The sequence below is a fragment of the Lycium barbarum genome, chromosome 9 (assembly GCF_019175385.1).
Source record: "Lycium barbarum isolate Lr01 chromosome 9, ASM1917538v2, whole genome shotgun sequence".
NCBI lineage: Eukaryota > Viridiplantae > Streptophyta > Magnoliopsida > Solanales > Solanaceae > Lycium > Lycium barbarum.
The window spans coordinates 115,145,826-115,160,527 of record NC_083345.1 but is presented as its reverse complement, the minus strand read 5'-3'; positions in this window follow the sequence as shown (position 1 = coordinate 115,160,527).

Here is a 14,702-nt window from a genome sequence, read left to right as displayed (position 1 = left end):
TTTTTTTAAAATAATTAAAATCTGGCCCGGCCCACTAACGGGCCCGGTTAGCCGGAGGTGTAGCTCCTATCCGAGGTGGGCTGGGCCAGACACACTTTCCCTCTCCAAGCCCGGCCCCAGCCCGGCCCCTTAACTTACGGCCCGCCCGGCCCCGACCCGGCCCCTTGTGGCACACGTTAAAATGGCCCGGCCCGACCCACTTGACACCCTTACCATGAAACATTACAACATGTGATATGAATAGCATATTATAACCGATATATGTTAATCTGGTCTCATCTTTCATACTTTTAATGATAGTTTAATTAAAGTCTATCTTTAAGTAATTTTCAAATCAAAACTTCAAATATAACACTGTAGCTTCATCTAAATAAAACTACTCTTCCATTATTAGAAAGGTTATAATTGTACATTGCTTTTTTTTTTTTTTTAAAGGAGACTAATAACTTTAAAGTAAAATTTTTCATCAAGTGCATGAATATCGCCGGGGCGTTAGTTAGTCCAAACGACATTACTCGGAATTCGTAATGGCCATATCTGGTTCTGAAGGCTGTTTTCAGAATATCCTCATCCCCGACTCTCACTTGGTGGTACCCCGATCTTAGATCTATTTTTGAGAACCACTTGGCACCCTACAGTTGATCGAATAAATCATCGATCCTTGGAAATGGGTATTTATTTTTTATGGTCACCTTATTCAATTGTCTGTAATCAATACACATATGCAAGGACCCATCTTTCTTTCTTACAAACAGCACAGGTGCTCTCCACGGTGATGAACTAGGCCTAATAAAGCCCTTTTCTAACAAATCTTTTAGTTGCTCCTTTAACTCCTTCAATTCCGCAGGGGCCATTCGATAAGGAGGAATAGATATGGGATTAATATCCGGCAACACATCAATAGTAAACTCAATCTCCCGTTCTGGTGGAAGACCGGGAAGCTCGTCCGAAAACACATCTAGAAACTCATTCACTACTGGGACAGATTGAAGAGTTGGCGATTTTGCCTCTGTGTCTTGGACCTGAACTAAATGATAGATATAGCCCTTAGCAATCATCTTCCTCGCTTTGAGATAGGAAATAAACCTACCTCTCGAGGACGCTGTATTACCTTTCCATTCTAAAACTGTTTCTCTTGGAAACAAGAAACAAACCATTTTTGTTTTGCAATCAACATTGGCGTAACAGGAGGCCAACCAATCCATACCCATAATAACATCAAAATCTAATATTTTCAACTCATATAAATCAGCCATAGTATGACGGTTGCAAACTACAACCACACAATTCCTATATACTCGCCTAGCCACCACTGGGTCCCCTACAGGTCTGGACACTTCCAAAGGATTGATTGGCTCTGGTTTCACCCCAATATGATTGGCAATATAAGGAGCAATGTATGACAAAGTAGAGCCCGGATCAATTAATGCATATGTTGGAGCAGTTCTATTTTTTTCGATTCGTATTTGCACTTGCCTCATTTAAAAAGGAAAGTGTCCCGGGTAAGTACGGTTGTCAATCATACTGGAAAAAAGAAAAAAATATGCTTCTACGTGGATGGTGCTCTAAATGGACTTATTTTAGAGTCGCCACCTAGTTTTTAGGAAATTAGGAAGACCAGTTCGAAAAGGGTTCATTCAAAATGATTAAATTTTAAAAGAATCCTAATCTAACCAAAGTATGGGTAAGGGTTCTGGTGATCCCCCGGGGAAGGTGTTAGGCACCCTGGTATTAAGGATCCGTAAAATACGATTGACCTACGGGTTCTAATAGTATGTCTTTGTAGATATGAATTGTTTATGGTAAAAAAATATTTCGGTTTATATTTCCACAAAAGATTTTAGTCATTCATGCGAAATATACCATCTTTCAAGAAACACAAGTGGTAAATTTTGCCCAAAATTGAGCGCGTAGGGTGTCGGACTAGAACACTTAGGCTAATACCCGAAGGCTCTTAGCCTAAGTAGGACTTTACGTAAGTCCACTCAAAAATAGTTTTGAAAAAATATTTTTTTAAGTATAGAAAATAATTTTTAAGAAAATAATTTTAGGCATACTATTATAGTCTATATATTAATAGTATTCTACATATATAGTCCATTTTTATTCTATCTTTTGAAAAGTTTTAGTCAAGTTTTATTTTTTAGTCTAAGTCTAAATAATCACAATTAGTCCAACAAGTTTTGAATATTGGTCCAAATCAGTCCATGTGTCATAAGTCCACAGGTTTCATAAATGTTCAAATCAGTCCTAGATTTCGGAAAAAAAAAGGCAGTTTTAGTCCTTTTAACCACATTAGTCCCAAGTTTGCATTAATGCCACAAAATTAGTCTTTACTTTTGTAGTAAATTTATTTTGGCGACTATAAAATACGACAATCTCATAAGGGTTCCAATGGACATGACAATTGCACAAATAATAATTTAAAGTACATAATTAAAGGAGATAGAGAATTTAGGCCGACCAAGCCCAAAAGGAAAGTGTTTATGCAATCGGGTTCGTCTTAATTCCAACATAAACTTCATTTCGCTCCAAGTTGGGTTGACTCGATCTAGATACGTTAGTGGGCCCCCAACGGGTTTGGATGGACAAAGATACAAATGGGAATACATGATATTAGTATACGTTCACAAATTAAACTAAGTACAAAATTAAAGAGCTATAATAATTATTACAATGCAAAAAAATGAATTACATCAGATTTGGGCCAAGCCCATATGATAACAACTCAAAACCTGTCACAAATATCGTAAAAAGGAAAAACAAACCCAAAACAATGATAGCAGTTCAAGTATGAAAATCGCAAGTAACAGGCCTAAGCAGCAGGCCCAAACTCATTCTCTTCTTAATTTTTCTAAGTGTCAAAGCTATTATATACGCGATATACCATTAGTATTCCCATGAAGAGCAAAACCCTTTAAGGGGGCATACTTTCCATATACACTTGATATACGCTACATTTTCCATTAATATTAACTCTAAACTACCACATTCAGGTCACTTAACAAGTTCAAATCTATTAAAAGAAATTCCTCAATTTTTCTCAAAAAGCCAAGCATTTAACAATCAGTCAAAGCTAACAAATAAGTAAGACTTCTACAGTATACAACCTCAATGCCAAATCAACACACATAAGGCAAGATTGTCACAGAAAGATTCAACTAGCCACAGGAACAAAGAATTCAAGCAGTCTTAAGTAATACAGATGTTTGGCAATACAAAAGTCTTAAGTAATGCAGATGTTTGGCAATTCAAGCAGTCCATAATGAACTCGTAGGCATCCTCAATCTCAATGCACAGAACTCTGGAGGTTTTATCTTAGTGAACCCCCAAAACAAATCATGCTCATCCCCAGTCAACACCGGTGTCACGACCCGACTAGGGCCATGACGGCTATCCGGGGCTAACCACCGAGCACCGCTCATACCATTACCCATCGTACACATCAAGCGTTCATTCATTAATCCTATACTCAAATCATAGGAAAATCATTTTTCACTTTGAAACATAATTACCTTTATATACATAAGCCCTTAGGCTATCAAAATATTATATATATACACGTGGGAAAAATCATAAGACCATACTACCAACACATGCGTATCTATGAGCCTCTACTAGAATGCTAGACATATGGACGGGACAGGACCCCGTCATGCCCAAAACATATATATACACAAAATAATAATTCAATGGCACCTCCGGAACAATGGAGTGCTCTCAAGTTTGCTAGTAGCTCCTACGAGTCTGGATCACCTCCCTGTCTACCTGTGGGAATGAACACAGCGTCTAAAGCAAACAGAAGTCAATACGAACATTGTACTGAGTATATAAGGAACGAATAAAATGAATATAATAGAGAAATCATAAGATATAAGATGAAGATATAACCTGCTTAACCTTTAAGAAAGGATGCATTTCATACATATATCATAAATAATCGTATTACATATATCATCATAGCACATACATCCCCATATCGTATATACCATCATCGTTAACCCGCGTCCGGGTAACCATCATACGCCGCCCACTAGTGGTGTCATGCCCGTCACTATAGGCATGGTGTAAACATACCGGCCCGCTTTAGCGGTGACATGCCGGCCATCTAGGCACGGTGGAATCGTATGCAGCCCGCCTTCGCGGTAACATGCCCGGCCAATTAAGCACGGTGAGATCGTATCATCATATAGTCAACATAAACTTAGCATCATCATACATTCATCATTAAACATACATTAAAGCTTGAAGGTAACCATGGCTATGTCGGGGTGACATGAGGTCGTGAACCCTCGACTACGTTATGGAGTGATCAAAATCGTCATATCTCACCTTGAAGGGACTAACATTTTAAGGTGAGTGAACACAAGGAAAAACATCAATGGAACTATACTTAGGATCATTAACCTCATGGACATCGTACCTCACTTTAAGATTCTTTGTACTTAAAACTCATCATCATCATTATCATGCTCGTATCGTATCTCTTTTCTTTAGCTTATACATATATGGCTCGTTAAAGTCATGGACTTATAGTTTCCTTTATTTAGGAAGATCATGGGGAAATAGGAGGACTCATGTTATAGGAGTCATTCCATAGAAGGAAAGGATTAGCCTTACATACCTCTTTCGCTTAGCTATTCTATCGTTTGATCGTGCTCCTTCGATGCTCGCATTTCTACCTTCAAGAAAGTTCGTATTAATATTAGCTAATCGATTATAAGAACGTGCTTACTAAGGCTAGAGAAAATTGAGCAGCATCTCCTTTGTTTATACAACTTTCCTCACATTACATATCAACTCCCAACATCCATAACAACATTCACAATACTATAAGCAACAATCATCATTCATCTACATTATTCACATTTCACAATTTCACTTCAATTCCTCCATAACCATGGTCATATTTCACTATCACATTTTCTCACATATAATGCATATCCTATGTTCTAAATGTCATTTATAACATATTTACAATCACAACACATCAATATTCATGACTCATTCCAAACTACTACTCAAAATCTCATTATTCTCATCTTTGTGACCCATTTTCTATCTCCTTCCATAATCTAAGTCTTTCAACCTCTCATTACCTTAAACAACATGAAAATAATATCATAAAACTTACCTTAGATAGTGTAGGAATAAGCCTTGAGTGGGAATACTTCACTTACCCCAAAACCCTAGTTCACTTCCATTGGAATTCCTTAGCTTGGATGAACTTCAATAAGTTTCATACACTTGATTTTGTTGGTTTGATGAAGTTGATCACAAATATCTCTTGGGTTCTTGTGGATGAAGAGTGGAGAGCTCTCTAGAATGTTCTTGAAGTGTAAAGTGAGGAAATGAAATAAATTGGATGGGGTTGGGTTCTTATATCATTTTTAAAAATCTGTCCCGACCAGATTCTACGAACCAATATACTGGTCGTATAAATTATACTGGCCGTATGTATGGCCGTAGATCTGGTCCGGTGAAGGACCCATTCTGGTCACAACATACGGCCAGTATGTTGGGCCGTATAATGCCCACTTTTCCCGAACTCTTTCTCGTCGATTCGTTTGATCTCCAATCCTTATGGAACCTTCTTAACACTTGTTTAACACTTCATTAACAATCTAAGGGACATTATAACTCTTCTCCAAGGCATCATTGACTCATTACTCGTAAATCGTCTTCTGATACATAGCATATACCTTGCCTTTCTTGGAAACTTCCGCCTCGTACCTCGAATGTCATTGAAATCTCATTTAAAATCATCAAATGTTATTTCTTACTTACCAAGACATCGTATACTTTGTACCCTTCGCTAGTCCATTCACTGTATGTTAACGAGAAATTTTCCTAGATGTAACTTTCTTCCCCCCTTTTGGAACATTCGTCCTAAAATGTTAAGCAATCGGGAATTCTACGAAAATTTCGCCAGAGTTTTCCCCTGTAATATGGCACTACCATCCTGTCACAACAGTCCATAATAACAATTCCTCACAAGGCCACAACATAATAGCAATACATTTTGGCCACACACGACCCATATGCATAAAAAGAAAACATACATACCTCATAATCTTGATGTTTCGTCTTGGATCTCTTCCGGGGGCTGAAATAAGTGGGGGTACTTGGATTTCATATTTTTTTCCTCTTCCCAAGTCATTTCTTCTCGATTGTTATTTCGCCATAAGACCTTAACTGAGGTCACTTCTTTATTTCGAAGTATCCGTACTTGCCTATCTAGTATGGCAATGGGCACTCCTTCATATACTATCTTTTCCGTAACGTGGACATGATTTACCGGCACAATCCTAGCAGGATCTCCAATACACTTACGGAGCATTGAGACATGAAAAATCGGATGGACTGATTCGAGCTCTGAGGGTAAGTCCAATTCATAAGCTACTTGACCCACCTTGCTGGTAATTTTGTAAGTTCCAATATATCGAGGACTCAACTTCCCTTTCTTACCAAATCTCATCATTCTTTTCATTGGCGAAACCTTCAAGTATACCCAATCACCAACTTGAAATTCTAAGTCTCGCCGGCTGTTGTCCGCATAAGATTTTTGGCGACTTTGGGCTGTCAACAATCGATCTCAGATCACCTTGACTTTCTCTACTGCTTGTTGAATCAACTCAGGACCTATTAGTTGTACTTCCCCTACTTCAAACCTCGCAATTGGGGATCTACACTTCCTTCCGTATAAAGCTTCATACAGAGCCATTTGAATACTGGAATGGTAGCTATTGTTGTATGCAAACTCAATGAGGGATAAATGGTCATCCCAACTACCACCGAATTCTAGAACACATGCTCTCAACATGTCCTCCAAGGTCTGAATAGTACGTTCGGCTTGCCCATCAGTTTGCGGATGAAACGCCGTGCTAAGCTTTACTTGAGTACCCAAACCTTCTTGGAAAAATTTCCAGAACTTAGCTGTAAACTGTACCCCTTTGTCTGTGATAATAGATATTGGCACACCGTGATATTGGCACACCGTGAAGTCTCATAATTTCTTTGAGATATAACCTTGCATAGTCCTCTGCTGAATATGTGGTTTTGACAGGAAGAAAATGAGCTGCTTTCGTCAATCTATCCACAATCACCCATATAGAATCATACTTGCTTCGGTAATGAGGTAACCCCATAATAAAATCCATGTTGATCACTTTCTATTTCCAAATAGGGATTTCCATTGCTTGCAATAATCCTCATGGCTTTTGATGTTCGATTTTCACCTGCTGGCAATTTGGACATTGAGCTGCAAATTCTGCTATGTCCTTCTTCATTCCATCCCACCAATAAATTAACTTGAGATCATGATACATCTTTGTCGCTCCCAGATCAATAGAATACCGAGAATAATGAGCTTCTTCTAGAATTCGACGACGTAATTCTGCAACATTCATAACACGTAACCTTCCTCGATGTCTAAGAACTCCTTCTATAGAAGTTTCAGATGGAGACTTCTCTTTTTCATGAAATGTGTCTCTATGATAGCTCAACTGAGGATCTTCATATTGACACTCTTTAACTTCCATATTCAGGGACGAAACTATGGGATTATTAATACCAATTCTTGCACTACTTGAATCAACTAGACGTACTCCAAGATTAGCTAGTTGGTGGAGCTCATGAATTAATTCTTTCTTCTCTGGAGGAACTTCACATAGGCTGCCCATCGATCGGCAGATAAGCATATCGGCTACTACATTTGCCTTCCCGGGATGGTATAAAATACTCACATCATAATCTTTCAATAATTCTAACCGCCGTCTCTGCCGAAGATTCAACTCCTTCTGATTGAAAATGTATTGAATACTTTTGTGATATGTATAGATATCAACATGCACACCATACAAGTAATGTCTCCACATCTTTAATTCATGAATAACTGAAGCCAATTCGAGATCATGAGTTAGGTAGTTCTTTTCATGTTTCTGCAGCTGTCTCGAAGCATAAGCGATGACTTTACCATGCTGCATTAACACACATCCTAACCCAACACCGGAAGCATCACAATATACAACATAACCATCTGGCCCTTCTGGGAGTGTCAAGACTGAGGCTGAGGTTAATCTGTCCTTCAACTCTTGGAAGTTGCATTCACAAGCATCATTCCACTGAAATTTAGTTGACTTCTGGGTTAGCCGCGTCAATGGGGTTGAAATAAAGGAAAATCCTTCTACGAACCTTCTATAGTAACCTGCTAATCCCAGAAAACTACGGACTTCTGTAGGCATCGTAGGCCTTGGCCAAGTCTTCACAGCTTCTATTTTCTGAGTGTCAACTCTAATGCCATCATCTGAAATAACAAGACCCAAAAATGTTACAGAATTTAGCCAAAACTCGTACTGTGAAAATTTTGCATACAATCTCGAGTTCGAAGAATTCCAAGGACAATACGCAAATGGTCTGCATGTTCTGATTCTGTGCGAGAGTATACCAGAATATCATCAATGAACACTATTACGAATAGATCCAAGAGAGGCCTAAATACATTATTCATCAAATTCATGAACACTGTCGGGGCATTAGTTAACCCAAATGACATCACTCGGAATTCATAATGGCCATATCTCGTTCTAAAAGCTGTTTTGGGAATATCTTCTTCTTTAATCTTACTTGATGATAACCTGACCTTAGGTCTTTTTTGGAAAACCACTTGGCACTTTGTAATTGATCAAACAAATCATCAATCCTTGGGAGAGGATATTTGTTCTTTATCATCACCTTATTCAACTGCCTATAATCGATACACATCCGTAAGGAACCATCTTTCTTCCTCACAAATAGGACTGGTGCTCCCCACGGTGATGAACTGGGTCTAATAAATCCCTTCTCAAGCAAATCCTTTAATTGTACCTTTAGCTCTTTCAATTCCGCCGGAGCCATTCGGTAAGGAGGAATAGAAATAGGCTTGGTATCCGACAACACATCAATAGCGAAATCAATTTCTCTTTCCGGAGGAAGACCTGCAAGTTCATCTGGAAATACACCCGGAAATTCATTCACTACTAGAACGGATTGGAAGGTTGACAACTTTGCTTTAGTATCCTGAACTCGAACTAAGTGATAAATATAGCCCTTAGCTATCATCTTTCTTGCCTTAAGGTAGGAAATAAACCTACCCCTGGGAGATGCTGTGTTACCTTTCCATTCAAGCACGGGCTCTTCAAAAAATTGAAATCAAACTACTTTCATTCGGTAATCAAAATTAGCATAACATGAGGCCAACCAATCCATACCCATAATCACATCGACATCTAACATTTCCAGCTCAACTAAATCAGCTTTATCCTGGCGGTCGCATATCACAATTACACAATTTTTATACACTTGTCTAGCTATCACGGGATCACCAATCGGAGTAGACACCTCAAAAGGTTTAATTGGCTCGGGTTTCACCCCAATACGACCAACAACATATGGAGTAATATAAAATAGTGTGGAGCCCGGATCTATCAATGCATATACATCATGAGAAAATACGGATAATGTACCTGTAACCACATTCGGGGAGGACTCAAGATCCTATCGTCCGACTAAAGCATAGATTCGGGGCTGAGTGGCACCTGAAGCAGATGCTCCCTCTCGGCCTCTACCTCGACCTGCTGGGATATGGGGAGTCTGCACTACTGGGCGCACTGAAGAGAAACCAGCTGCTGATCCTGTGGGCTGGACCCCAACTCTACCATACCTCGAGGGACAATCACGCATCACGTGCCCAGTCTGTCCATAAACATAGCAAGCATCTATGCCCTGGCGACACTGTCCGAAATGTAACTTACCGCACCGACTACATCGCGGTACTAGTGGTCTCCTCTGACTATAATGACCCCCAAACTGAGAACCTGAAGCTCTCGAGCTCTGACCCGGCCCTGAATGAATGGAGCGGTCAAACCTCTTACCTGCAAACCATGGAGGTGCACTAGTCTCCGACTGTCCTGAGTGTCTAGAATATGTCTGCCTCGATCTCCCTCTAAAATCGCTACCTACACCCATAGATCTGGCCCTCTTGCTTTGCCCTCTGTCCATATCACGCTCGCTCACCCCTTTGTGAATGTTGTTACCTTTCTAAGTTCTTGACATGGGCCTGAATGCAGGAAATATCCAACCCATCTTGCAATGAAGACGTTAAACTATCTTTGAACAAATGTGGCCCTAGGCCACTCACAAATCAGTGCACTCTATCTCCCATGTCGGCCACCATAGTCGGACCATATCTAGCCAATGAATTAAACTGAAGGCTATACTCTCGGGCGCTCATATTTCCTTGCTTGAAATTTAGGAACCTATCCGCTCTAGCTCGACGAACCTTGGGTGACAAATAGTGGCAGATAAAGGCATCTACAAATTCTTGCCAAATCGGAGGAGGCGCATTCTCTTTTCTTGATGATATCAAATTATTATACCACAAGAATGCCACATCCCGGATTCTATAAGATTCTAACTCCACAGACTCAGTTTCGGAGGCATGAATAATCTATAATGTTCTCAACATTTCATCGATAAAACTTTACGGGTCTTCATCCGGTTTTGACCCGAAGAACTCCGGAGGATTCAAACTCATGAAATCACTGGCTCTAGTACTAACGTCCCTGTCACTTGATCCCGAACCCTGCCGCTGTGCCTGGGCGGCAATTAACTGCGACAATAGATGAATAGCCTCGGTCACTTGTTGACCCGAAGTAGCCAGTGGAGGGACTGGAGGCATAGAAGCTGGAGCTAAACCCCCTTCTTGTTCTTCTATAATAGGCGGAGTAGATAAGGTATTAGATGGAGCCTCATTATGTGATTCACCCTCTTCTACATTCATTGGCGGCTCCCTTTCTACCCGCCTTTTAATCGTAATCTTGCCCTTCTGGGCAGCTGTAGCTTTCCTTTTGGCGACATTTCTCAAATCATAACACACTATTAGGGAGGAGAAAATCTTATACACGACTCTATCGCACGATCTCATAAGAAGAAGAATGGTCATTTTTCCTAAATGCCCTGTAGCCTCTTGTTTATTAGTGTGGCGCGCAACACACTATAAACAAGACTCTACTAGATACGGCTCGTAGACACTTCCTAGGACTGAACTGTTCTGATACCACTTTTTGTCACGACCCGACTAGGGCCATGACGGGTACCCAGGGCTAACCACCGAGCACCGCTCATACCATTACCCATTGCACACATCAAGCGTTCATTCATTCATCCTACACTCAAATCATAAGAAAACCATTTTTCACTTTGAAACATAATTACCTTTATATACATAAGCCCTTAGGCTATCAAATATATATACACGTGGGAAAATCATGAGACAATACTACCCACATATGCATATCTACGAGCCTCTACTAGAGTGCCAGACATATGGACGGGACAGGACCCCGCCATGCCCAAAACATATATATACACAAAATAATAATTCAATGGCACCTCCGGAACAATGGAGTGCTCTCAAGTCTTCTAGTAGCTCCTACGAGTCTGGATCACCTCCCTGTCTATCTGTGGGCATGAACACAGTGTCTAAAGCAAACGGATGTTAGTACGAACATTGTACTGAGTATATAAGGCATCAATGAAATGAATATAATAGATAAATCATAAGACATAAGATGAAGATATAACCTGCTTAACCTTTAAGAATGGATGCATTTCATACATATATCATAAATAATCGTATTGCATATATCATCATAGCACAAACATCCCCATATCATATATACCATCATCATTAACCCGCTTCCGGGTAACCATCATATGCCGCCTACTAGTGGTGTCATGCCCGGCCTTCTAGGCTCGGTGTAAACATAAAAGCCCGCCTTAGCAGTGACATGCCCGGCCATCTAGGCACGGTGGAATCGTATGCAGCCCGCTTTCGCGGTAACATGCCCGGCCAATTAAGCATGGTGGGATCGTATCGTCTTATAGTCAACATAAACTTAGCATCATCATACATTAATGCTTGAAGGTAATCATGGTTATGTCGGGGTGACATGAGGTCGTGAACCCCCGACTACGTTATGGAGTGATCATAATCATCATATCTCACCTTGAAAGGACTAACATTTTAAGGTGAGTGAACATAAGGAAATGCATCAATGGAACTATACTTATGATCGCTAACCTCATGGACATCGTATCTCACTTTAAGATTCTTTGTACTTAAAACTCATCATCATCATTATCATGCTCGTATCGTATCTCTTTTCTTTAGCTTATACATATATGGCTCGTTACAGTCATGGACTCATAGTTTCCTTTATTTAGGAAGATCATGGAGAAATAGGAGGACTCATGTCATAGGAGTCATTCCATAGAAGGAAAGGATTAGCCTTACATACCTCTGCTTAGCTATTCTATCGTTTGATCGTGCTCCTTCGATGCTCGCATTTCTACCTTCAAGAAAGTTCGTATTAACATTAGCTAATCGATTATAAGAACGTGCTTACTAAGGCTAGAGAAAATTGGGCAGCATCTCCTTTGTTTATAAAACTTTCCTCACATTACATATCAACCCCCAACTTCCATAACAACATTCACAATACTATAAGCAACAATCATCATTCATCTACATTATCCACATTTCACAATTTCACTTCAATTCCTCCATAACCATGGTCATATTTCACTATCACATTTTCTCACATATAATGCTTATCCTAAGCTCTAAATGTCATTTATAACATACTTACAATCACAACACATCAATATTCATGACTCATTCCAAACTACTACTCAAAATCTCATTATTCTCATCTTTGTGACCCATTTTCTATCTCCTTCCATAATCTAAGTCTTTCAACCTCTCATTACCTTAAACAACATGAAAATATCATAAAACCTATCTTATATAGTGTAGGAATAATCCTTTAGTGGGAATACTTCACTTACACCAAAACCCTAGTTCACTTCCATTGGAATTCCTTGGCTTGGATGAATTTCAATGAGTTTCATACACTTGATTTTGTTGGTTTGATGAAGTTGATCACAAATATCTCTTGGGTTCTTGTGGATGAAGAGTGGAGAGCTCTCTAGAATGTTCTTGAAGTGTAAAGTGAGGAAATGAAATAAATTTGATGGGGTTGGGTCCTTATATCATTTTTAAAAATCTGTCCCGACCAGATTCTACGGACCAACATACTGGCCGTATAAATTATACTGGACGTATGTATGGTCGTAGATCTGGTCCAGTGAAGGACATATTCTATTCACAACATATGGCGTAACATAAGGCCAATATGTTTTATACGGCCAGTATGTTAGGCCGTATAATGCCCAGTTTTCCCGAACTCTTTCTCGTCGACTCGTTTGATCTTCAATCCTTATGGAACCTTCTTATGTTGCACCCCGCAGTTTTGTATGTTGAGATTCGAGCTACCTTTCCGGAGGTATGTGAGTTTATATATGTTTAACTTATGGTTATAAGGGTTTAAGTGCATATAGTACGCTATGGAAGGATTGAAGGGCAAGTGAATTAAGGAAATTAAGTTTGTTGGAACTTGGAAGAGAATATGAGGGGTAATTTAGCCCAACTTGGAGAAATAATATCTTTTAGTAGATGAGGTATTTTGAATCAAAGTGAAAGCCTAAAATAAAGTTCGTCGTGTCAAGTTTCCAGCGCAACAAACCGCTTGTCGATATGACATCGGAGTGGAGAATTATAGACGTTACAAGTCAGGCTGACAGACAGAAAAACGTGCTACAATAACTGCTACAGTAACCAACATGCTACAGTACTACTACAGTAGTCAGTGTGAACAGTAAAGATCAGAAAATTTAAAAACAAAAATCTAATTTTTTGTCTCATTTTCTACCACCTTCTCTCCCTAAATTCTCTCTACACTTCCCCAAAACTCTTTCTTCCAAATTCATAGAGGTCTAAGATGAAAATTCAAGAGTCTAAGATGAAAATTCAAGTGATTATATCCAAATTCAACCTCAAAAGTTAACCTTGGTAAGGAAGAACACCTCTATAGCGCTGTGTTGCGTTTAAGGGTGATTGAAAGTTGAATTAGCAGCGGATTTCAAATGGTATTTACTGGTTAAGGTAATTTTAACATCCCCTTGGTTGTGCTTAAGCTTAATTCCATGTTGGTGAGATTGTTTATAGTAAAATACTACAAGATAGCATTGAAATAGCCTAAGATATGGCTACTGTTTCGTTGGGCTGTTTTGAGGTGATAAATATGATTTGTGATGGCTGAAAATTATGGAATACAACATGATTGCGATATGGTCTCTGTCTTTATTTGTATTTGTATATCAAGTGAATTGGTGAAAGAAACATATGAAATTTGAGATTGAAAGTGGAGATTGAAATGGTAGGTGTGTGGGCTATTTTATGGCACATATTGGTGTTGCAAATGATGTTATTATCATTGTTGTTGTTGTTGTTGGTTGCTGAATTGAGGTTTTGGGCTAGGCATATAAACAGAGGAGATACTGCCGAAATTTCGACAGATTCTAAAAAGATTTATTTGAAGGCTTAGGATATGTATATAACAACAGGCCTAACAATAGTATGAATAGTTTTATATGTAGATTACGAGACTATAAATGATCTTACGTAGATTGCAAGGCAAGAAGTAAGTTGGAAAGTGAAATATAAGCTTCCAGGTATGTAAGGCAAACTTTTCATCCTTTGGCATGATCCTTGTTGCTATTCATTCTATATGTACCCCATATGATTCCATTCTTAAGTAAGG